This window comes from Zea mays, chromosome 10, assembly GCF_902167145.1.
Source record: "Zea mays cultivar B73 chromosome 10, Zm-B73-REFERENCE-NAM-5.0, whole genome shotgun sequence".
NCBI classification, from domain to species: Eukaryota; Viridiplantae; Streptophyta; class Magnoliopsida; order Poales; family Poaceae; genus Zea; species Zea mays.
Window position 1 is genome coordinate 86,074,874 of NC_050105.1, and position 26,508 is coordinate 86,101,381.

At 48.8% G+C, this 26,508-nt stretch overlaps 1 pseudogene; it reads right to left on the minus strand.

The window, feature by feature from the left end:
- Positions 1 to 215: 215 nt before the first annotated feature.
- On the minus strand, positions 216 to 6,806 carry LOC103642588 (uncharacterized; annotated as a pseudogene).
- Between the last annotated feature and the right edge of the window lie 19,702 nt (positions 6,807 to 26,508).

Genomic DNA, 26,508 nt, shown 5'->3' on the forward strand with positions numbered 1-26,508 from the left:
AAACAAAAATTATATGTGTATCCTAGGCGTCGTTCCCTACTCTCTCTCGCCTCATGGCAATGCACGTGCACTAGTATTTATATAAATTATGGATCCAGTTTCGAAGGTCAGAGGTTATATAAATGTTTCACTCCCCACCTTCAAAAACCGCTTCGTTTTGTTGCTGATCTTCCTATAGTAATAAATACTTTGCAAGCTCATTAGAACCCCTTTTATGACAAAATGAAACATTGGTTGATCCAAATTTCGAGACGAACAGGACTTGACCTCGACTGGTTCCTTCTTACACGTTTTGACAGATTCCTGTACATTTTAACGGCGAGTAAGCTATATACGTATGTTCCTTTCCTTTTCCTCTTCGTGGCCTTTGTTAAGTTGTAGCATAGCCACACCTCATCCTCAGCTTCGACCGTATCGGCTGCCGGCATATCGGGCATCTGGTGCATGAGGCTTTCCCCGCACTCCCTGCAGCACTGTTGCTCGCACAAAACGCAACAAGAATACGAATGAGTTTTTTCCCCCAAATTTCGTTGCCTTCTGTAAGTTGCATTTGCATCGTAACAATTATCGCAATGGACAGAACGTAGAAGCTCTGGATCTGTACGTTTGGCCACAGCCGAACGCCAGATCCTTGGCATTGGTCAGGCAGATCCGGCACACCTGGTCATCTCTCGGCGCCGCCGACGTTGCTGGCGCCCCTCCTCAGCGGCGCGGGGGCGACTCGCTTGGCGTTCCCCGTGGACCGTCTGCGTTCAGGTTCAGGTTTAGACGGCCTCGTTTTGACCAACGCGTGGTGGTTCTGCAACGCGCGCTAGCGTCATTAGTTTCGTACCCCAGGATGCCGAGCTCCATGGTGGCCTAGCTTGTACTGTATGGGGCCTCCATGAGCGCGGCGAGCGCGAACGCCGACTCCTTCTGCTGCGCCGTCGCGGCGCGGGCCATGTATGGCGGAGAAGATGGATGCAATGCATCAACAGCAGGATCGGAGGAAGGCCGTCGTCAGTCGTCAGTCACCGTCTCCGAAGCCGAAGCAGGGGATGAGGTTGTCCTCGTCGAAGGGAGCCAGCGTCTTGCCGATGATGCTGATGGCCTGCTCGTACGTACGGGGTTGGGGCGTTGGGCGTGTCGCCGACCCTGTGCAGGCTCTGCCCGCCGAACGACTGCCTCCCGGTCCACTCGTTGCTCTTGGTGAAGTCTATGCCCAGGATGAGGTTGGACGACTCCAGCCCCTGCTCGCGCAGCGCCGCCGCCACCTGCATGCATGCAGACACCACGCCGCGCCGACAGTCATCGAGCTGCTCTGCTAGCTTGCTTGCTTGCTTTATCGGTCTGCAACTTGCAAGCAATGATGCATCGGTCGGCACCGGCACGCACCTCGTCAAGCGACGTGTAGGTGTCCGGTATGTACGAGTACTTCTTGGACAGCATCGCCCTCCGGTGCCCGCCGCCGGCGTCATAGGCCGACGGCACGGCAGCTGGCGGGAGATGACGATGGTATAAATTAAGCTCTGTAAGGACGATTCGATCTGTCGAAGGAAAGAGATAGAGGAAGCTGCGATGAAACTTCTTGAGCTCTTTAATTTCCCGGCTGGGTTTTGGTTGCAGCTGGGCAAGGAAGGACGGAAAGGAAAGCTACGCTGCTCTTTATTCCATGCTCATCTTTGGTGTCTGATGAGGAGAAGAGAAAGAGAACCCACGCTCACGCCAACGCCACCACGCAGCCACAGGTTCGCTGCCGCGACGATACCACCCAGCGTGCGCTCAGGGCACTAGCCCGGCCAGTGTAATCTAGAGACTGTTCATAAGAGCTCCATCCGTTCTAGTCTTCTAGATCATCCACCGTAACAGGAGGACTAGGGACTTGAGATGAAACTTCCTAGTGAAACAGAGGGGCTCCATGCATCCCGGTGGGTGACGATATGCATTTTTCAAAAGTTTGTGGGATTTCTTGACAAGCAGTTCATGGCTTGCTCATGCATTCTCTACTAATCCTTAAGGGTGGACGGATGGCGTTCAGATGCCTCGCCACGCCCCCGCCAGTGATGTCCGCCGCCGCGCGCGTCTTCCTCCTTCCTCTCCGCACGCCCCGCGCGTGGGCACCGCGAACTGCTCCCTCCCGTGATGCCGCCGCCGCGCGCGTCTTCCTCCTTCCTCCCCGCATCCCGCGCGGGCACCGCGAACTGCTCCCTCCCCCGCCCGCGAACTGCTCCTCCCATCCGCGCACCGCGAACTGCTCCCTCCCACGCGCGCCTACTGCCCTCGCCCTCGCCCTCGATGGCACTGCCCTCTGTGATGGCGGGATCCGCGGACGCGCCCCCACCAACCCTGACCCCGAGCCAGCCCGCCACCAAACCGCGCCCCTTGCCCTCGTCGTCGACGGCTGTGACGGAACCTCCCAAGTAATTAGGCCCACCTACAGTTGTCCTTGTCCAACAGACATCAGACAACCCTGTAGATGTTCCTTAATCACTCGACAAGTTCGGTATCTTCTTTCTTACCTTTCCAGGAACGTTTCACCCGTCTTGCAGACATTACAGAACATCGGAGATATAGAAATGCGGAAGCGATTACATAAACTTACATTTATTTAGAAAGTAAGATCAAGTTACTTATTACAGACCAGAGTCATCCTAGGAGTGCAGAGTAGTATTATTACAATACCAAGGGAGGCAAAAACTCCTCCCGATAGTTTTTAAACAAAAAGTTCTATATGGAGGATCCTTTCCTCCCGCACTTCATTCCTTGTGTTCTTCTTTTGGCACCACCATAGAGCAGAAGCAACAAAAATTTGTCGCTTCCTCACCTAAAAACAACGGAGGGATAAACCCTGAGTATGGAATTACTCAGCAAGTCTTACCCGACTAAAGAAAAGACTCTCAAGGGTATGCAGGTTAAGGGAGTCAAGGTAAGGCTTCTCAATAATCAAAGACTCTGTTTTGCAGAAATGCTTACTAAAGTGGATCCTTAAAAATCCAGTTTTATTTGTCAAGTTAAGTAAAATTACCTGCAACTAGAGTTCTTTCTACCCTAGTTCAATCACTTGTCCTGCACTAGCCGATTTCTTAACAAAACCATCATCTTTAGTGGATTGCTACGTATAGGGCAGTGACCAAGTCTTCATAACCGCGAAGGTACGGCGATCCGAATCGATTATACTCAGCTGAGGATCTCCAATCACACGACATATGTAGCACTTAACCCTTGCATATGTCAACCTGCCACCGGGGTTCTTAAGACCAGATCAGGTTCACGCAAACTGAGAGCACAGATACACCACCGTCCAGCCTCTTGCCACGGAGGGTACACGCTACTCCCGCCACCGCTCCACGCCCATTTCGTGTTATCTTATTCTGGCCTTAGTCTGCCCGAGGTAAGGCTTACCCATGACGAGGCATGTGACCAGTTAAAGGGTCCTCGGTCATCAAGCCTACATCGACACAGTCCTTAATCGACTCAGACGGAGACACTACACCGAGACTCTCTTCTCGTGCAAGTCACCCGCCCGGTCTCAGCTTAATCATTTAAACCCAAATCTTGGTACCCGGCAGAGGTATATCTTTTCCGATGTTGAACCCATCATGGCCATGATGGATCCACCATCAAGTTTTATTTTTGAAAACAACCCTCCCACTTTGCCAAACATCTTTTGTAAAACAAATCCTTTTGTTTTTCTAGAGCAATACTAAGCATAGTAAAACCTTTTGGTAAAAACAGGGTTTCAAGGGAGGTAATCAAGTTCAAGGAAGGTAACGCAGGAATTGTTTAAGCATTCAACTCCTATCACCTAATGCAGCAAGCAAGTGAGAAAGATTTTAAAAACATCAAGGAAGGTGGCAAATGCACCGGGGCTTGCCTTCGTTGATAGGTGAGTCAGGCTCGGTCCCGCAGATATCGAAGTAGAAACAATTTCCGGCCTGAGATTCCGAAGGTGGTGGTGTCTTCTCTTCGGTCACTTCGATCTCTTCTTCGTTTTCTAAATATAACCATATAGGTATATATATATATATAAGAATGAATGCCATGTAATGCTCATGAGAGTGCAAAGATAATAAAGATTTATTATCTAAGTCTTGAATACTACTTTCCTTCACGGAACTCCGAGAACTTAGGGTTTCCGGAGTCAGTAAAGGAGTTCAAAGGGTAGGGTGGGGGTTTTGGGTTCTAGTTATCAAACAAGGTCAAAATCAACCCAAACTCTACCCAAGGCTTCTAAATAATGTATAAAGCTTATATAAAAAGTTTGAGCAATTTTGGGATTACCATTTATTTTCTAAAAATCCAGAACTAATGTTTTAAGCTACTTTAAATGCCTTGAAATTCCTTATTTAATCTAAAAATCATGAAACTATTTTTATTAAATACTATGGAAAATAAGAAGTCTAGAAAAATTGGTTTGGCAATTTTAGGATATTTCTACATTTTTCTATAATTGTTTTAGCTCTGGAATAAAAAGAAAAGAAGAAACTAGTGAATAGTATTGGGCTGATTTCAGCCCAGCTGACCCAACAATGGACAAATGCATGCCCGCGCCCGCGCCCGCGCGCGTGCTGGCTGTTTTGCGAAAAGGGCCTCGGGTTCTTGGCTAACTGAGAATAGGTTCTACCACTGTTTCACTGTGTCGCTGACAGATTGCATAAAAGCCCTTGGTCTTCTATTCCTTCGCGCGACGAGGTCCTCGACGGTGCTCCGCACGGGAGGCATAACTCCGGCGAGCTAGACCGACCGGAGAAGACCAAGACCGGTGCTCAGCTTCGGACTAAACCAAATCCATGATCTAAAGAGTATTTCCCCTAACTTAATTGCACTAATGACCAACTAATGAGCTCTGGCCACGGTGACCGAGAGCATGGCGGACGGATGAAGGTGTTCTCGGCGATCTAAGGCTACTCCGTGCAAATTGAGGGTTCAGTAAGCATCACAGAGCTGTGAGAGTGCTCAAACGAGGAAGCAGAGGACAGGGGCTGACCTGTGGAGGGCTGACCACGGTGAACTTAGTTTCACGGTGTTCTTCGACTGATTTGGGGGAAATCCCAAATTCGAGCTCACTGGTGGACGATTGCTAGCGATTCTCGGTGGCTGGGTGGGTGATGATGTTGCGAAGCTAGCGGGGGCTTCAATTTATAGGGCTCAACGTCGGTGACTGTGAATTTGGGCGCTGACGCGCGGCGGTCGGAAGTGAAGAAGAACACGGGTGCAGTGAATACGTGTTCAACGTCGTGGCAGTAACTCCGGTGGTCGACGGGAAGCTTAGAGGGAGTCACGGCGATGCGGTGGCGAGGTTGGGACACGCGGCGGGCAACGACGAAGGTTTGACGACGGTGAGAACCTTATCCATGGGCGGTGAGCAAGGGGGAAGGGATTACGGCTGGTGAGAACACCTAGAGGGGGGGGTGAATAGGTGATCCTGTAAAACTTAAACTTATAGCCACAAAAACTTGTTAAGTGTTAGCACAATAAATGCCAAGTGGCTAGAAAGGAGTCTCAACAAAACACAATACCACAAGAGATCAATCACAGAGACGACACAGTGGTTTATCCCGTGGTTCGGCCAAGACCAACGCTTGCCTACTCCACGTTGTGGCGTCCCAACGGACGAGGGTTGCAATCAACCCCTCTCAAGCGGTCCAAAGACCCACTTGAATACCACGGTGTTTTGCTTGCTTTTTCTCAATCCCGTTTGCGAGGAATCTCCACAACTTGGAGCCTCTCGCCCTTACAATTGAAGTTCACAAAGAACACAGAGCAAAGGGGGAATGAGCAACGCACACAAGACTTCAAAAGATCAGAGCAACAACATGCACACAAGTCGCAACAAGAGCTCGCAACACAACTCAAAGAGTTCGCAACTCAACAAGAGCTCTAGATGCTATCACAATGAAACGAATGCGTGAGATCGATGTCTTGGTGCTTAGGAATGTTGTAGGAATGCTTGGTGTGCTCCTCCATGCGCCTAGGGGTCCCTTTTATAGCCCCAAGGCAGCTAGGAGCCGTTGAGAGCAATTCTGGAAGGCTGATCTTGCCTTCTGTCATCGGGCGCACCGGACAGTCCGGTGCACACCGGACACTGTCCGGTGCCTGATTTCTTTCCTTAAACGGCGCAGTCGACCGTTGCAGATCTAGGAGCCGTTGGCGCACCGGACAGTCCGGTGCACACCGGACAGTCCGGTGCCCCCTTCCGACCGTTGGCTCGGCCACGTGTCCCGCGCAGATCGCGCGGCCGACCGTTGGCCCGGCCGACCGTTGGCTCACCGGACAGTCCGGTGCACACCGGACAGTCCGGTGAATTTTAGCCGTACGCCGTCGGTGAATTCCCGAGAGCGACCACTTTGCTCGAGGCAGCCTGGCGCACCGGACACTGTCCGGTGCACCACCGGACACTGTCCGGTGCACCATCGGACAGTCCGGTGCTCCAGACCGAAACAACCTCTTGGCTGAACACAGCCAACTCCCCTCTTTTCTTCTTCTTCCTATTTCTGATACTTAGACAAGTATATTAGTACACAAAACCAATGTACTAAGACATGGAAACATACCTTTGCTCCTGATTTGCACTTTGTCCATTCATGGGCATAGATTTACATTTAAGCACTTGTGTTGGCACTCAATCACCAAAATACTTAGAAATGGCCCAAGGCACATTTCCCTTTCAGCTGGTCGGAGTGGCGTCCAGCCCACCGGTGACGAAGATCCCTTTACCCCGCGATGCTATCCATCCGCCCAGGGCACGAATCGCGACGTCGGCAGCACGAATCACGGCGGAGGGAGCCGTCGGCGGCGAGGACAGCCGCGCTGGCGATCTCATCCATTACAGTTACTGTACCATGGCGAATGGAGTTCAGTCAGTCTGACAGACCGTTTTTGAGCTTTTTTCCCAAACCTGTATGGCAACACAAACCAAACTCTGCAGCAAAGTTTTAGAGCTACTAACCAGCTACAAGTTTGTCATAGATGCCATGGGCAGATTCATGCTAGATCATAGTTGAATCCATGCTCAAAGTCTCAGTGGTTGCACTGTTTGTGTAAAAATTCAGACCTAGTGACCTGTCAGTCCAACTTTGGACTTAATTATCTCAGAATTCTTCATAACAACTATGCTCACACTCTTAAGCAAAGTTGTTCTCCAATGATTGCTCTACAACTTTGATGTGGTGACCTAGGGCAAAAACCCTAGAATTTGAAAGTTACAAAGCCCCAAAGTTGAGCCCATAACACTGTTTGTCAAACTTAGAGTGGAATCTCAATTGGGGTCCTTTTTGCAAATGAGTCCAAAACTTAGGGTTTGGCTTGTAAATCTTCCCAAATGTAAACCATGTGACTTTATATGTTTAAACATAGTAGTTTTTACACTTTGGTCCAAATATGCACAGTTTTTGCACATAGGCCCTAGGGTTTACATTTAGGGTTTTCCAGGGTTCCAATGGGGGTTTTTGGTATCTCAGGGGTATAAAAGTGATTCAAGTTTATTTTTGGGAACATTTTATGACTATTCTCCTAAAGCTTTTAGGTTTTCTCAATTTGGGTTATGTCTTTCCCCTTTAATCCCTATTTAGGGTTAAGTTCCCTATCCAGGGTCCTATTTGCAAAATGCTATAACAATACAACTTGTTTGAAATTTTTACCTAGTGAATGCACTCTAGGTGTGTCAAACATATGCAATGCCAATGTTTATGATGCCATGCTCAAGTTTTAGTTACAGTAACACCAGGGGTGTTACATCCTTCCCCCCATAAAAGAATCTCGTCCCGAGATTAAGAATCCTAGGGTAGGTAATGGAAAAGGAAATGTGTCACATTCTTATTTCCTTATTCTTGGTACAGGGTAGGGGTGGTTTGAAACTCACTCCTTTATTACAAAAGCTATACATGCTTTACAAATTACAAGAGGCTAAAAAGCCTGGGAAATTCTTATCTAAAAAGTCTTGAGTTTCCCATGTAGCCTCATCTTCGGAATGTTGGTTCCACTGTATCTTGTAAAACTTGAGAGTTTTTCTTCGAGTAATCCTGTACTTTTGATCCAAGACTCGAATAGGGTGCTCAGAATATGTCAAGTCCGGTTCAAGGACAACATCTGTCACTTCAACGGTTCGATCGGGAACCCGAAGACACTTCTTCAATTGTGACACGTGGAACACATTATGCACAGCAGACAATGTTTCGGGTAGTTGGAGTCGGTATGCCACTGGTCCACATTGCTCAAGTATAGGGAATGGACCAATGTACCTGGGTGCAAGCTTCCCTTTAATCCCGAAACGCGATACTCCCTTCGTTGGCGAAACCTTTAGGCAGACATAGTCTCCCACAAGGAAGTATAAGGGCATTCGCCGTTTGTCTGCATAACTCTTTTGACGAGCTTTAGCTTTCTTCAAATTATGAATTATTCTTTGAACTCTTTCTTCAGTCTCTTTCACCATATCAGGCCTGAAGAAGTACCTTTCACCAGGTTCAGACCAATTTAGCGGAGTATGACATCGTCGTCCATATAAAGCTTCAAAGGGTGCCATCTTGATGCTTTCTTGATAGCTATTATTATATGAAAATTCCGCTAACGGCAAACATTCATCCCATTTTTGTGGAAATTCCAAAACACACGCCCGTAGCATATCTTCAAGTATTTGGTTCACTCTCTCAGTTTGTCCACTGGTTTGAGGATGATAGGCCGAACCATGGAGCAATTTGGTACCCAGGGATTTATGAAGTTCCTCCTAGAACATGGATACAAATTGAGGTCCATGATCCGACACTATCGTCATCGGAATACCATGCAAACTGAGAATACGGGCAATGTACAATTGGGTATAGACGGTAACCGGGTGATCTGTCTTGACTGGCCGAAAATGAGCAATTTTCGTAAGCCGATCAATTATAACCCAGATAGAATCATACCCTTTTGTAGTCCTGGTTAATCCCATAATGAAGTCCATACTAATATCTTCCCAATTCCATGTTGGGATATGTAAAGATTGTAACGGACCAACAGTCTTCATGTATATGGCCTTGACACGTTTACGAGTGTCACATCTAGCCACATAGCGTGCAATTTCAATTTTCATCTTTGCCCACTAATAGAGACCATGTCAACCAGAAGAACACATAAGGTTCCATGTGTGTAATTTGCTTCTTCTGATGACACTGTACTATCTGAGTCTATTGGGCGGGCGGCAATTATGCAATTTTACCCAAACCAAATCAGATGCACCATCTTGGGTAAAACACACAGAAAGAGGTTTACCAACAAGGGGTTGCAGTAAGTTCATAGCACACGAGATGGGTGTGAATGTCGAATAACGTCACGGTCAACTTGTGTTAGCCAAGGAATCCAAGTCCACGAAAGGTGATATAGATTCAAGAAAATCACCAGCGGAGGGATCTGTAGATGCGGACTTTGCAACCAGTCCATTTTATCCAGCACTAGTCATGGATCGACATGATCACACACGCAGGAAAAGCACGCGTAAGGCAGTCGAGGCGCGACTAGAGCGATAATTTACTAGTCAACTTAATTTGATTTTTGGTAAGTACTTTCTTTATGGTGGGTTGAACCAAAGTGAGTTTAGACAACTCGATAAAACGATCTCTAAACTCAACCTTCGTTCATTGGGCAGTTACAAGTTAGTCAAAACCAACTTGTTGAACTACTTTTGACATTAAGCAAATCCTCTCAGTACCATTGGTAAGTCAAGGGTTGTGAAGCGTCCCGATCCTTTGGGACTCAAATGTGATACAATTACTAGTCCCAGGAGGCTAGTAAACACATTCCTTACTTCAAATAGTACAGAGTTTAGATAAATTTATTACAATACCGGGGTACAAGCTCGAGAGAGAGCCAAATAGAGAAGCGTAGTAGGAAAATACACTAGCCCAAACCACAGGCAGAACTGGGTGCAGACACAGCCCTCTTAATCAAGCATAGCAGAAAAGAAGTCCTCGGCTGCTGAAAAATATAAATAAATCTGGGTGAATACACTAGGTATTCCGCAAGCCCACCCCGCTCCCGTAGAGAGAAAGAGACCTATGATGTACATGCTCAATTTGGTGGAGTTGTAGTCGCTCATCATTTTCTTAGAGAGAGGTAGTTGCTTGAAGGTTTTCCCGTGGTATTACCAGTAACCAAAAACTCAACCACCACTGAGCTTCCTGCTCCCGTGGCTTCATTTTCTTTTTCAAAACCCATTTAAACACACCTTTTCCTTGATAAGAAACTTAGAGAGAGAGTGCTAATTGTCATACCACACCAGACTCATCCATACCAGTGGACACGGACTATTCGAATAGGTTTCAACTCTGCGCAGAGGGGTACACTTTACCCACTAGCCCGGTTTCTGCGATCTCACCGTCGCGAGACCCGAATGCCGGATCTCTTTCCTTACTCGTGCATCCTAACCTTAACGGTTATCCGGAAGGAGTCAGGCCACCACCATGCCCAAACCGGACAAAACTTTCCCCCTCCTTATCCTCCCGGTGCTCCCCAGCCTTCTTAACCCTGGGGTTGGACCGCACGAGTTCGGATTGAGTGACTGCCCACACAGTCTCGAGTGGTTGTACGATAAAGGAGTACAGGTAGTGAAGAATGACAAACCGGTCCTTATATGAGGGGACAATCCTCCTGCTCACGCCTAAACCAGCTGAGCCAACACCTTAGGCCCTCCCCTAAACCAGGGAGTCCCTGATCATCCCACTCTCAAGGTGATGAGGGTGAGTACCCTTCATCGCATAACTTTTCAGAAAGAGGTTTTTTTTTGAAGAAACACTTTGCCCTACTTCCAGATCCACATTTCGTAATCGGAAATAATATGTTAATGCGGGCCATCTCTTACTCACAATGCAATATTCCCCCATAGCTCCCGGCCTAGGCAGTGGTAGAGAGAATAGGAAATTTATGCATCAAGGGAAGGATGGACTTGCCTTCGTCGAAGCTTTCCTGGCACAGAAGACCTACTTCCGGAAGTTCGGGCTCTGGTCCCTCTTCCGGGGCTACGGGTTCCGGATCAATGGTCCCCGCTTCTTCTAGGAAAACAGGCAATAAAACAATACATCAACAGGGATTTACAAATTATAGTGTGTCATTTTCTAACATCATTATTGTATGTGGCCTTAGAAATTACTTTTGATAATTTTTGGTGCATAAAATTTTGAGGGGACTAATTAAAGGAGGGAAAATGCTAAAAAGGAAAAAGGAAAAAGGGTTTCAGCTCTGGTGGGCCGGGGGGAAGGATTCTGGCCCAGCCGGGCGCGAGCGCGCGCGGGCGCTAATGCGCCGGCCCAGTTGCGGCCCAGGGCAAGGGACGGTGCGGGCGCGCGCAGGTGACGGCGTCGCCGTGGGCCCCACGTGCCAGAGAGAACGGGAGGGGGAAGAGAACGGCGTCAGGTTGACGGGGGGGGGGGGAATGAACCGGCTGTCCGCGGGGAGGACCCGGCCGCCGGTGGGCTTGGCGGCGGTTCGCCGCCGGTGGCCCGGTTTTTGGACAGTGAGCAGATGCCTTAGCACGGGGAGGTGCTGGCGATTCTAACGGTAGGCTCAATTTGGCCGGAGAGGGTTGAGAGGGGGCTGCCTACGGGGAGGGGGCGGAGTTCCGCGGCGGGGATCGCCGCCGGTGGGCTCTGGGTGAGCAATCGGGGTGGGGGAGTGATGTATTGTGTTTGCGGCAAAGAGAGGAAGCTGCTAGGCTAGCTTAATCGCTTGCTGGGCCAACCGAGAGGGAGAGAGAGGAGAGGGGAGGAACTCACCGGAGAGAAAGAAGACGACGGCGCCTCCCGAATTTGGCTCGGGCGAGGGGGGGGGGAAGGATGGCCGGGGCTGGTGCGAGGAAGGAGGGGCTCGGGGCGAGCTTTTTATAGGCGCGCGGGGGCGAGGGGAGCGGTGGAGCTCCCTGACTCCGGCGAGCTTCCCGGTGCCGCCATTAATGGCGCACAGCGCCGCCGAGGGGACGCTACGGCGGGGCGGTACTGGCGAGGACGCTGGTCAAGGGGAGGAGGACGGAGCGGTGCCAAACTTTCCTGTGCGGCGAGGAGACGGCGGTGAAGAGACGGCGGTGAAGGACGGCGGTGAAGGGACGGCGGGGCGTCGTATGCGGGGAGGATGACGAAGCGGCTGACCGGTGGGCCGGTCTTGCCAGTGGAAGCGAGCGCGTGAGAGAGAGTGACTGACGGGTGGGGTCGGCCTGTCAGCGAGAGCGAGGGCGAGGAGCGAGCTGGCGCGCGCGCGCGGAGGCAGGCCGCAGTTGGGCCGAAAGCGGGGAGCGCGGGCGCGTGGGAAAGGGGGGGGGTCGCGGGCTTGGGCCGGAATTCGGTCCAGCAGGGGGGGGAGAGCTTTTCCCCCTTTTTTTTCTTTTTACTTTCTAATTTCTATTTCCCATTTTTGTCCCTTTTTCTTTTGAAAAGAAATATTTTGTGGATACTCTAAGTGTTTAGAAAATAGAATCTAAGTGAGGTGCTTGTGATCAAACAAAATGTATGCATATGATGAAGGAAAAACTTAGTGAAGAACTTAGAATTAGAGGGTGAAGGGAGGGAAAAAGGTGGATTAGGGTTTCAAACCTAGATTAGGATTTTTGGGATGCTACAAACCTACCCCACTTAAAGGAATCTCGCCCTCGAGATTCAGACGGGGCTCGAGAAAAGGTAAGGGTATTCCTTCCTCAGAGAGTCCTCACTTTCCCAGGTGGCTTCTTCTTCTCCATCTCTGCTCCACTGAACCTTACAGAGCTTCACTTCTGAATTGCGGGTCCTTCTGACTGCTGAGTCGAGAATCTTCACTGGCTTTTCCCGGTACTGAAGATCTTTTTGAATCTGAATTGCTTCTGCCTCAATACGGGTTTCTGGTACTTTTAGACATTTGCGCAGTTGAGACACATGGAACACATTGTGAATATCTGACATGGATTCTGGCAGCTCAAGACGGTATGCCACAGGTCCTATTCGGGAAATGACAGGGTAAGGACTGACGAAACGGGGTGCTAGCTTTCCTTTCATCTGGAACCTTTTGATACCACGCATCGGGGAAACCTTGAGATAAACAAAATCTCCTTCCTCAAATCTGAGCTCCCTTCGCCTATTGTCTGCGTAACTCTTCTGTCGACTCTGAGCTTCAAGTAACCTTCTGCGGATCAAAGCAACTTTTTCTTCGGCTTCTTTAACAAAGTCGGGTCCTTCTAATGTTCTTTCCCCTACATTGGACCACATTAGGGGAGTCTGGCATTTTCTTCCATACAGTGCTTCGAATGGTGACATTTTGATGCTGGCCTGATGGCTGTTGTTGTATGAGAACTCGGCGTACGGTAAACTAGACTCCCAATCTCTGTCGAAGGCTAACACGCAGGCCCTGAGTAAATCTTCGAGGACTTTGTTGACTCTTTCTGTTTGACCATCTGACTGGGGGTGATAAGCAGTGCTGAAATCTAGCTTGGTGCCCATTGCTTGCTGAAGGCCCTTCCAAAATTTTGAAGTGAACTGCGTTCCTCGATCTGATACTATCTTCCGTGGAATGCCATGTAGCCTGACTATCTCTTTAAGGTATAATCGGGCAAGGGCTGCTCCTCCAAAAGTGGTCTTTACTGGAATGAAATGGGCCACCTTGGTGAGACGATCGATGATTACCCATATGGAATCATTTCCTCTTTGTGATCTGGGTAGTCCGGTTACGAAATCCATGCCTATTTCTTCCCACTTCCATTCGGGTATTGGGAGGGGTTGAAGTAGGCCTGCAGGCTTCTGATGCTCGGCCTTTGTTCGCTGGCAGGTGTCACATCGGGCCACATACTGTGCTATTTCCCTCTTCATCCCTTTCCACCAATATCTGGCCTTAAGGTCTAGGTACATCTTGGTGGTCCCTGGGTGGATAGAGTAAGCTGAGTTGTGGGCTTCATTGAGCAGGGTTTCTCGTGTTTCTCCCACTGGCACGCACAGGCGATCCCTGAACCAGAGGGTTCCTTGATTATCTGCCCTGAGGTCCGGAAGTTGCTCCTTTCGTGCTCTTTCCATAAGCTTGGTTGTTTCTGCGTCCATGCGTTGGGCCTTGCATATGAGATCTTCTAGATTGGGCTTGACTTCCAGGCTACCGTTGTCTCCCAGACATGCATTTAGCTGAGCAGATTCTTTCTTCCAATCTTCCAGAAAGTTTGCTCCCTTAATCCCAAAGGGTTTTCTGCTGAGGGCGTTAGCTACCACGTTGGCCTTTCCGGGGTGGTAGTGGATTTCGAGGTCATAATCTTTGATCAATTCGAGCCACCTTCTTTGACGGAGGTTGAGGTCCGGCTGCGTGAAAATGTACTTTAGACTCTTGTGATCAGTGAAGATGTGGCATTTGTTCCCAATCAGATAATGCCTCCAAATTTTTAGGGCGTGCACTATGGCTGCCAATTCCAGATCGTGGGTAGGATAGTTCTGCTCGTGCGGCTTGAGTAAGCGAGATGCATAAGCAATGACTTTCTCATTTTGCATTAAGACACACCCCAAGCCTTGCTTGGAAGCATCACAAAAGATGACGAAATCCTGGTGTATGTCTGGCAGAGTCAGGACTGGTGCAGTTATAAGTTTCTCTTTAATGATTTGGAAACTTTCTTCACGCTTGGGAGTCCACACAAACTTATTGTCCTTTTTGAGAAGTTCGGTCAAGGGCTTTGCTATGCTGGAGAATCCCTTGATAAAACGGCGGTAATACCCTGCCATTCCCAGAAAGCTTCGTACTTCGCTGACATTGGATGGTTGCTTCCAATTTGAGACAGCTTCTACCTTGGATGGGTCCACTTCTATCCCTTCTGCAGTCAAGATATGCCCTAGGAAAGCTATCTTCTCCAACCAAAACTCACACTTGCTGAGCTTCGCATAAAGTTGATGCGCTCTGAGTCTTCCGAGGACGATTTGAAGGTGATGCTCATGGTCCTTGCGATTCTTTGAATAAATAAGGATGTCGTCGATGAAGACCACGACAAACTTATCCAATTCTTCCATAAACACCTTATTCATGAGGTTCATGAAAAAGGCGGGTGCGTTGGTTAGTCCAAATGGCATTACTGTGAACTCATATTGCCCATATCTGGTGACGAATGCAGTTTTCTGAATGTCTGCCTCTTTGATTCTCAGTTGGTGATACCCTGACCTGAGGTCTATCTTGGAGAAGTATTTGGCTCCTTGTAGTTGGTCGAAGAGGTCATCGATCCGAGGAAGAGGGTACTTATTCTTGATTGTAACCTCGTTCAAGGATCGATAATCAATACACATCCTCATACTCCCATCCTTTTTGGTAACGAAAAGAACGGGTGCTCCCCAGGGAGACGAACTGGGACGGATGTACCCTTTTTGTTGTAGTTCCGAAATCTGAAGCTTCAATTCTGCCAACTCAGTGGGGGCCATGCGGTATGGTCTCTTTGCAATGGGTGCAGTGCCGGGAATGAGATCTATATAGAACTCTACTTCTCTTTCTGGTGGCATCCCGGGCAGCTCTTCTGGAAATACATCTTCAAATTCCTTGATTACAGACATGCTTTCTACTGCCAGATTAAATATCATTGGGTCATTTGCGGGCGGTTGGGCTTGACAGGAAACTGCCTTTCCTTGGTGGTCTACGAGAAGAACAGTCTTGCTTGCGCAGCTGATAACACCCTTGTGCTTAGCTAGCCAATCCATTCCTAGGATTACATCAATTCCTTGGGATGGCAAGATGGTTAAGTCTGCCAGGAACACTACCCCACTTAAAAGAATTCTGACTTGGGAACACCTGAGTTTGCACAGAAGGTCTGACCCCGGGGTTCGGGTGACCAAAGGGATAGCTAGAGGTGTAGAGGGTATGCCATGTTTCTCCACAAACTTAGCGGCTATAAATGAGTGGGATGCTCCTGAATCAAAAAGCACAGAAGCGGGAGTAAATTCAACGAGGAACTCACCGAGCACTACTCCCGGGGCTTGCTGGGCTTCCTGCGCGTCGACGTGGTTGACCCGGGCCCTGCCCTGGTACTGAGTCCTGCTCTGCTGGCTGTTGGAGGGGAGCGCCTTGGGGGTGGGTGCTGATGGAACCTTGGGGCCATTCACCGAGTTGGAGTAGGTTGGCCCTGGTGCCTTCAACTGGGGGCAGTTGTTTTTGAAATGACTGGGGTCCCCGCAGTGCCAACAGGCGTTTGCTGGCGGCTGGTTGCTTGCAACGGAAGGTGCCTGATGGGAGCTCTGACTCTGCTGACTGTAGCGTGATGGAGAGGGCCCAGATTGTTTATGAAAGCTTGGACCCCTGGGTGGGAGCCTAAAGGGTCGAGCTCTCTGGTGACGTTCTTGCTGTTGTGCTCGGAGGACCTGGAACTTTCTCTTGATGTGCCCTTTTTCTTCCTCTTTTGCTCTCTCCACTTGAATAGCTTTGTTGGAAAGGTGAGAGAAGCTGTGGAAGTCCTGGCTGGCGAGGATGGTCTTAAGCTCGGGTCTTAACCCTCTCAGAAAACGAGCCATCTTTCTGGCCTCGGTGCTGACATCCTCGGGCGCGTAGCGGGCCAACTCTGTGAACTTGTGCACATATTCACTGACTGTTCTTCCGCCTTGGGTTAGCTCCCGGAACTCATCTTCCTTGAGTTGCACTATCCCCTGGGGTACGTGGTGCTCACGGAAGGCTGCTTCAAATTCTGACCAAGTAGCGTCTCTGATGGCTTCACTGAAAGTGTCCCACCATGCTAAAGCCATTCCTGAAAGCTGATGAGCTGCCAGCTGAACACGTTGATTCTCAGGACAAGCGATGGCTTCCAACTTCCTCTTGATTGTGCGAAGCCAGTCATCTGCATCGAGGGGATTGCTGGACCCCGCGAACGTGGGCGGCTTCAGTCTCAGGAATTCTCCCATCCTGTCCTGGGGCCTTCCACCGCCTGGGCGCTGGTTCTCCAGGCTTCGAGTGAGGACTTCAATGAGTCTGGTTTGATTGGCCAGAATTTGGGCTAAGTCTAGTGGCAGTTCTGGAGGTGCGGGGAGGTGGGTCTCACCCCCTTCTCCGCCAGCCTCTCCCTCAGCTCCTAGAGGAAGTCTTGCTCCAATCCCGGAGGCGGTAGGCGTGGTTCTATCCGAAGCCATCTGCCATGGGAAGAGAGTTGCTATTATGCACATGCCATTTTTTTACTAGTTATTTTATTCATTACATCAAGCCATTACATTACATAGCACACCCCTACCACAAGCTTATTACACACGAGTGCTACCTAGGGTACCCCCGAACTCTTTCTCTAAGGTGTCACCAAATTCCAAGAGAAGGTCATCAAGACTGGCCAGGGACATGTTCTCGGGGTCGGACTGGTTCCTGGGAGGGTTCTCTTCCTGCTGCTCAGTCTGACATCCTTGGCTTTTGGTCTTCTTGCGGGTTTTTCTTGCGGGGGCGAGCTTCTTCAGTTTCTTGTCGTAGTCCAATTTGAGGGTGCGGTAAGCTTCACGGGTATTGGCCTCTTCGCCTTCAGCTAGCGAGAGGCTCTCCTGAAGGGACGCTTTTTCTTCTGAAAGTTCCCTGACTTTCTGCTCCAGGCTTTCCACCTGGGAGGTTAGGGAGGTGCAGTGGAGGGCGAGGTCATCATATTGGTTATCAAGGGTATGAAGGTATCCTGCCATGTAGACAATGGTGGGATCATTCTCAATAGGATCTCCTCCTGATAGGGCCTGAAGTCTTTTCCTCCAGGTGGGGGTATTCTTGTTGCTGGGTGGAAAGTAGCGAAGGGGGGTTTCAATGATTACTTTGTTGTAGTTCTGACAAAGCTGTCGGAGGGCTTTTCGGGCGACATTTTGGCAAGCATCTAGGAAATGGGCTCCGGTAAAAGTGACTTGGAAGGAACGTTGGTTGGGATAGCTTTGGCTTTCCCCCAGGTAGACTGCCATAGAGCATCTTATCATTCCGCCCTCGAGATGTTCCGTCCAGACGTATTCCGGCTTCTTTCGGATTCCCATGCGGAGCGCACAGCTTCGCAAGAGGCGTGGGAACCCTTCCACTTCCGAGCAGTAGGATGACTTAATGGCCAGAGAGGCTTCCATCTGGAATAGGAAAAGAAGGGTCTTGTTAAAATCGGGGAAGGGAAGAGAAAACTTTTCTTGAGGTAAGAGGTATTTTCTTTTTAGAGTAAGTTTTAGGGTTAGGGCTGCGACCTACGGCCAGTCCTATGGGCTTTGATACCACCTGAAGCGTCCCGATCCTTTGGGACTCAAATGTGATACAATTACTAGTCCCAGGAGGCTAGTAAACACATTCCTTACTTCAAATAGTACAGAGTTTAGATAAATTTATTACAATACCGGGGTACAAGCTCGAGAGAGAGCCAAATAGAGAAGCGTAGTAGGAAAATACACTAGCCCAAACCACAGGCAGAACTGGGTGCAGACACAGCCCTCTTAATCAAGCATAGCAGAAAAGAAGTCCTCGGCTGCTGAAAAACATAAATAAATCTGGGTGAATACACTAGGTATTCCGCAAGCCCACCCCGCTCCCGTAGAGAGAAAGAGACCTATGATGTACATGCTCAATTTGGTGGAGTTGTAGTCGCTCATCATTTTCTTAGAGAGAGGTAGTTGCTTGAAGGTTTTCCCGTGGTATTACCAGTAACCAAAAACTCAACCACCACTGAGCTTCCTGCTCCCGTGGCTTCATTTTCTTTTTCAAAACCCATTTAAACACACCTTTTCCTTGATAAGAAACTTAGAGAGAGAGAGTGCTAATTGTCATACCACACCAGACTCATCCATACCAGTGGACACGGACTATTCGAATAGGTTTCAACTCTGCGCAGAGGGGTACACTTTACCCACTAGCCCGGTTTCTGCGATCTCACCGTCGCGAGACCCGAATGCCGGATCTCTTTCCTTACTCGTGCATCCTAACCTTAACGGTTATCCGGAAGGAGTCAGGCCACCACCATGCCCAAACCGGACAAAACTTTCCCCCTCCTTATCCTCCCGGTGCTCCCCAGCCTTCTTAACCCTGGGGTTGGACCGCACGAGTTCGGATTGAGTGACTGCCCACACAGTCTCGAGTGGTTGTACGATAAAGGAGTACAGGTAGTGAAGAATGACAAACCGGTCCTTATATGAGGGGACAATCCTCCTGCTCACGCCTAAACCAGCTGAGCCAACACCTTAGGCCCTCCCCTAAACCAGGGAGTCCCTGATCATCCCACTCTCAAGGTGATGAGGGTGAGTACCCTTCATCGCATAACTTTTCAGAAAGAGGTTTTTTTTTTGAAGAAACACTTTGCCCTACTTCCAGATCCACATTTCGTAATCGGAAATAATATGTTAATGCGGGCCATCTCTTACTCACAATGCAATATTCCCCCATAGCTCTCGGCCTAGGCAGTGGTAGAGAGAATAGGAAATTTATGCATCAAGGGAAGGATGGACTTGCCTTCGTCGAAGCTTTCCTGGCACAGAAGACCTACTTCCGGAAGTTCGGGCTCTGGTCCCTCTTCCGGGGCTACGGGTTCCGGATCAATGGTCCCCGCTTCTTCTAGGAAAACAGGCAATAAAACAATACATCAACAGGGATTTACAAATTATAGTGTGTCATTTTCTAACATCATTATTGTATGTGGCCTTAGAAATTACTTTTGATAATTTTTGGTGCATAAAATTTTGAGGGGACTAATTAAAGGAGGGAAAATGCTAAAAAGGAAAAAGGAAAAAGGGTTTCAGCTCTGGTGGGCCGGGGGGAAGGATTCTGGCCCAGCTGGGCGCGAGCGCGCGCGGGCGCTAATGCGCCGGCCCAGTTGCGGCCCAGGGCAAGGGACGGTGCGGGCGCGCGCAGGTGACGGCGTCGCCGTGGGCCCCACGTGCCAGAGAGAACGGGAGGGGGAAGAGAACGGCGTCAGGTTGACGGGGGGGGGAATGAACCGGCCGTCCGCGGGGAGGACCCGGCCGCCGGTGGGCTCGGCGGCGGTTCGCCGCCGGTGGCCCGGTTTTTGGACAGTGAGCAGATGCCTTAGCACGGGGAGGTGCTGGCGATTCTAACGGTAGGCTCAATTTGGCCGGAGAGGGTTGAGAGGGGGCTGCCTACGGGGAGGGGGCGGAGTTCCGCGGCGGGGATCGCCGCCGGTGGGCTCTGGGTGAGCAATCGGGGTGGGGGAGTGATGTATTGTGTTTGCGGCAAAGAGAGGAAGCTGCTAGGCTAGCTTAATCGCTTGCTGGGCCAACCGAGAGGGAGAGAGAGGAGAGGGGAGGAACTCACCGGAGAGAAAGAAGACGACGGCGCCTCCCGAATTTGGCTCGGGCGAGGGGGGGGGGAAGGATGGCCGGGGCTGGTGCGAGGAAGGAGGGGCTCGGGGCGAGCTTTTTATAGGCGCGCGGGGGCGAGGGGAGCGGTGGAGCTCCCTGACTCCGGCGAGCTTCCCGGTGCCGCCATTAATGGCGCACAGCGCCGCCGAGGGGACGCTACGGCGGGGCGGTACTGGCGAGGACGCTGGTCAAGGGGAGGAGGACGGAGCGGTGCCAAACTTTCCTGTGCGGCGAGGAGACGGCGGTGAAGAGACGGCGGTGAAGGACGGCGGTGAAGGGACGACGGGGCGTCGTATGCGGGGAGGATGACGAAGCGGCTGACCGGTGGGCCGGTCTTGCCAGTGGAAGCGAGCGCGTGAGAGAGAGTGACTGACGGGTGGGGTCGGCCTGTCAGCGAGAGCGAGGGCGAGGAGCGAGCTGGCGCGCGCGCGCGGAGGCAGGCCGCAGTTGGGCCGAAAGCGGGGAGCGCGGGCGCGTGGGAAAGGGGGGGGTCGCGGGCTTGGGCCGGAATTCGGTCCAGCAGGGGGGGGAGAGCTTTTCCCCTTTTTTTTTCTTTTTACTTTCTAATTTCTATTTCCCATTTTTGTCCCTTTTTCTTTTGAAAAGAAATATTTTGTGGATACTCTAAGTGTTTAGAAAATAGAATCTAAGTGAGGTGCTTGTGATCAAACAAAATGTATGCATATGATGAAAGAAAAACTTAGTGAAGAACTTAGAATTAGAGGGTGAAGGGAGGGAAAAAGGTGGATTAGGGTTTCAAACCTAGATTAGGATTTTTGGGATGCTACAGGTTGAGAGTTCACATTTGCAAGCAAAAGGTCATGCATTTGGGTAGAAATCCATTTGGTCAGGTTGTTCATCCATTTCTTCAAGCGAGACGCATTATCCACTTGGGTAGAGAATACATGGATTAAATAAGAGAGCGAATGAACAAACTCCTGCATTTCAGCAGCAGGGGAAATAGATCTCTAATTTTGAGAGCTAATCAGTTGTTTTCTTACACTAAAAAGCTCCAAGGCTTCACCTTTACGCAAAGGATGTAAAGGGAACTTGTATGAGTAGTCACTACCAAGATCAAAAGAAATAAGACCACACATGAAAGTGGTATGCCCTTTTGATCCAACGGAAATGTCAGATGTTGCTTGATCTCTTTCACAAACAACATAGAAATTGTTTCAAGGGAAAGGTCAATGGAAGATAACACATCAGTGTAATTCCATAATGGATCATGACTAGAGACCTTGATACCGACATGCGCCAAGTAGCAAAATCCTGTGTGCACATTCACAGGAGGCTCTCAGTTTCGCCGCGGTACCATAAGTCCTTAACCATGACACCATTACAAAATTGGCACTAATAATGAATCTCACGAGGTAAGAACAATTTGCGCAAAGATAACATATCGATATAGTCTAATAATGGATTATGACTATTAACGGTGATACCAACGGGTGCCAAGTAGTGCAACCATGTGTGTGCATCCACAGGAGGCCCTCGGTTTCATCGCGGTGCCATCGGTTTTAGTCATAACACCATTGCTAGATGTAACCAATAAGAAATCTCGCACGACATCAATAGATTGAGCAAGGGTGACAATATACAAAGAGATACTCCACATGTAAGAATGATTACAAGTAGAGATCCAAATAGATCATGGCCCGATGAAGTGAACAAGGCATGGCCATAATCTAAACTTGATGAAAGAAGTACGATGGGAGACTGTTATTTTAGCCCCAAGCATATTTCTATGCCCATCGCAGAAATTACAAGGTCAAGGATTATTATCTGATTAGATACGGAGGGAAAACAATCATAGGATTAAGTTAGTATGCCTTCGAAGAAACCAAAGGCATCAAATTCAAGAGAATGGTCGAACATGTCTTTCCTAGATTGGGTTAATAAAGCAACATGATGATCCGCAAGGAGAGGCCAAATGCAATGGAGACCTCAACCTGCATCAGCTGAACAACAGAATGGTTCTAGAAGGAGACATGACTTGAGATCCTTATTTTAAGTCCAGGTACACCTTAGGTCTGACAAAGAAATTATCTAGGCATTTATTTGTATGGGTGTGGTCATGGAGTGATAACAGAAAATTCAACTTTGGGTCAGGTCATGGTTCACTAAATACGACTATAGCCCAATTTTGGATTTAGGCAATCAAGTCACCAACTCTCTATTGGTCATAACTCAACTTGATGGTTCTCATATCAGGGTTGAGAATTGCTTTATGCTGGGCTAACCAGTTCATGCCCAAGATGACATCAATGTCTTGGCCTTTCAGAACGATCATATTAGTAGGAAAGCTCCGTCCGGCCAATGTTACGGGCACTTGGTAAGCCATTTCTTTTCACTTTTGGTAGCTTTACTGTCGGGTGTAGGAGACCATTCGTCAACCAACTTCATAGAGGGAGGGGGCCTGAAAAGGTCCAGTTCACCATCAAGTGCTTCTCCCGGTACATGAGAAGGTCCGACTTCCATCCCGACAGGATCCACAGGGATGTTCGGGTGCAGTTGTGAATACAACACATGAACTTCTTCATGTAGTGTATTATAATAGACCTACAAGTTATCCATGGCTGAGCTAAGCTCCTCCATGCGGGCTCGAGCTTTGGCTTCCTTAGCCCAGGCGAGTAGACGAGAGTTAACCGTCCAATCGAGCGCTAGATCTCGTTTCACGAGTTGGTCTTGCAAGTAGCGGATGACTGCATCCGCGACCCATAGATCATTCCTGTAACGGAGTTCTGATTGAAGCAGTTCGACTTGTGCTTCCAGATGCCCGATAGGATCGTTGCTACCACTGCTACTTTCTTCATGTCTTGGGACAAGTTAATGGCGGGTACGCCAATGGGTCTAGTAGATTTACGCGCGGTCTTTCTGGTGCGTGACAGCATTTCTCTAAGGGGGAAATCTTATTAGTATGGTTCTTAGCATGATGCATGTATAATTACAGAATCAACCTTAGTTGATTCACACCTTCTATATGTTGCACTCTTACTACCTGGTCTTTAAAATAAACTCTTCAGAATACTTAGGTAAGAAGGGAAGAGAGTTTCTAGATAAGTCTTTTTAGAAAATCCTTTTGAAGAAGCCTCATAATATCTGTAAAGAAGGGCTTCGCTTCGATACCAGCTGTGACGGAACCTCCCAAGTAATTAGGCCCACCTACAGTTGTCCTTGTCCAACAGACATCAGACAACCCTGTAGATGTTCCTGAATCACTCGACAAGTTCAGTATCTTATTTCTTACCTTTCCAGGAACGTTTCACCCGTCTTGCAAACATTACAGAACATCGGAGATATAGAAATGCGGAAGCGATTACATAAACTTACATTTATTTAGAAAGTAAGATCAAGTTACTTATTACAGACCAGAGTTATCCTAGGAGTGCAGAGTAGTATTATTACAATACCAAGGGAGGCAAAAACTCCTCCCGATAGTTTTTAAACAAAAAGTTCTATATGGAGGATCCTTTCCTCCCGCACTTCATTCCTTGTGTTCTTCTTTTGGCACCACCATAGAGCAGAAGCAACAAAAATTTGTCGCTTCCTCACCTAAAAACAACGGAGGGATAAACCCTGAGTATAGAATTACTCAGCAAGTCTTACCCGACTAAAGAAAAGACTATCAAGGGTATGCTGGTTAAGGGAGTCAAGGTAAGGCTTCTCAATAATCAAAGACTCTGTTTTGCAGAAATGCTTACTAAAGTGGATCCTTAAAAATCCAGTTTTATTTGTCAAGTTAAGTAAAATTACCTGCAACTAGAGTTCTTTCTACCCTAGTTCAATCACTTGTCCTGCACTAGCTGATTTCTTAACAAAACCATCATCTTTAGTGGATTGCTACGTATAGGGCAGTGACCAAGTCTTCATAATCGCGAAGGTACGGCGATCCGAATCGATTATACTCAGCTGAGGATCTCCAATCACACGACATATGTAGCACTTAACCCTTGCATATGTCAACCCGCCACCGGGGTTCTTAAGACCAGATCAGGTTCACGCAAACCGAGAGCACAGATACACCACTGTCCAACCTCTTGCCACGGAGGGTACACGCTACTCCCGCCACCGCTCCACGCCCATTTCGTGTTATCTTATTTTGGCCTTAGTCTGCCCGAGGCAAGGCTTACCCATGACGAGGCATGTGACCAGTTAAAGGGTCCTCGGTCATCAAGCCTACATCGACACGGTCCTTAATCGACTCAGACGGAGACACTACACCGAGACTCTCTTCTCGTGCAAGTCACCCGCCCGGTCTCAGCTTAATCATTTAAACCCAAATCTTGGTACCTGGCAGAGGTACATCTTTTCCAATGTTGAACCCATCATGGCCATGATGGATCCACCATCAAGTTTTATTTTTGAAAACAACCCTCCCAGTTTGCCAAACATCTTTTGTAAAACAAATCCTTTTGTTTTTCTAGAGCAATACTAAGCATAGTAAAACCTTTTGGTAAAAACAGGGTTTCAAGGGAGGTAATCAAGTTCAAGGAAGGTAATGCAGGAATTGTTTAAGCATTCAACTCCTATCACCTAATGCAGCAAGCAAGTGAGAAAGATTTTAAAAACATCAAGGAAGGTGGCAAATGCACCGGGGCTTGCCTTCGTTGATAGGTGAGTCAGGCTCGGTCCCGCAGATATCGAAGTAGAAACAATTTCCGGCCTGAGATTCCGAAGGTGGTGGTGTCTTCTCTTCGGTCACTTCGATCTCTTCTTCGTTTTCTAAATATAACCATATAGGTATATATATAAGAATGAATGCCATGTAATGCTCATGAGAGTGCAAAGATAATAAAGATTTATTATCTAAGTCTTGAATACAACTTTCCTTCACGGAACTCCGAGAACTTAGGGTTTCCGGGGTCAGTAAAGGAGTTCAAAGGGCACGGTGGGGGTTTTGGGTTCTAGTTATCTGAAAGGATCACGATGCCCAAGAGGGGGGGTGAATTGGGCTTTTCTAAAAATCAACACTAATTAAAACCTAAGCAAGAGCTAACAAGAGCCCAACTTCACCCCAACTACTAGCACTAAGAATATAATACTAGAAATGCAACAATGCTAAGACAATACTTCAAATACTTGCTAAACAAATACACAATGTAAAGTGCTTGAATTAAGTGCGGAATGTAATGCAAGGTTTAGAAGACTCCTCCAATTTTTCCCGAGGTATCGAAGAGTCGGCACTCTCCACTAGTCCTCGTTGGAGCACCCGCGCAAGGGTATCGCTCCCCCTTGGTCCTCGCAAGAACCAAGTGCTCACTACGAGATGATCCTTTGCCACTCCGGCGCGGTGGATCCCTCGAGACCGCTTACAAACTTGAGTCGGGTCACCAACAAGATCTTCACGGTGATCACCGAGCTCCCAACGCCACCAAGCTGTCTAGGTGATGCCGATCACCAAGAGTAACAAGTCGTAGACTTTCGCTTGACCAAGAGAAGCCTAATGCAAGTGGTGTGTGCTCTAGGTGGCTCTCGCTAGCGCTAATGAGGAACAAACGCGGATTAATATTCTCTAATCTCCTCACTAGGCTTTTGGTGCTTGCAATGCTCTAGCAATGTGCTGGAATAAATGTGGAGTGCAAGACATTGAATATGGTGGGTGGAAGGGGTATAAATAGCCCTCACCCACCAACTAGCCGTTACAGGCATCTCACTGCGCAATGGCGCACCGGACAGTCCGGTGCGCCAACGGTCGTTTCCAACGACTAGTTCTGACAGCTAGCCATTGGACTCATGGCACACCGGACAGTGAACAGTCACTGTCCGGTGCACACCGGACAGTCCGGTGCGATGTCCGGTGCGCCACTAAAATTCAACTCTGAAACCTGCGCTCTCGGGTTTCTGCGGAGGGAATGCCTCTGCCCCGGACCAGCCTGGCCCCACCTGGCAGAGGGTGCACCGGACAGTCCGGTGCCCCAGGGCCAGAAACACTAACTCTTGTTTTTCAGCTGATTTTCAAATCGGTTTTCGTTCTAACTTGTGAGTTCTAGAGTGACACCTAGCACTGTATATGAGTGTGATTGTGCACCAACACTACACTAGAACTCCCTTGGTCAAACTACTCATCGACAACCCCTCTTTATAGTACGGCTAAAAGAGAATAAAAGACCTAACTAAATCGCGAGTGTCCACATCTCCTTGACACTCGGACTCCGTAGACCTTTGCCTTTTGTTTCGTCATTTTAGCCGTCGCTTCGAGTTCTTATCTCCGGGATTGTTTTCACCGTTGTAGTACTTCTACCTGTCATGCGACCTAACTTACCATTTGTCTCTGCAAAACACACGTTAGTCACATATA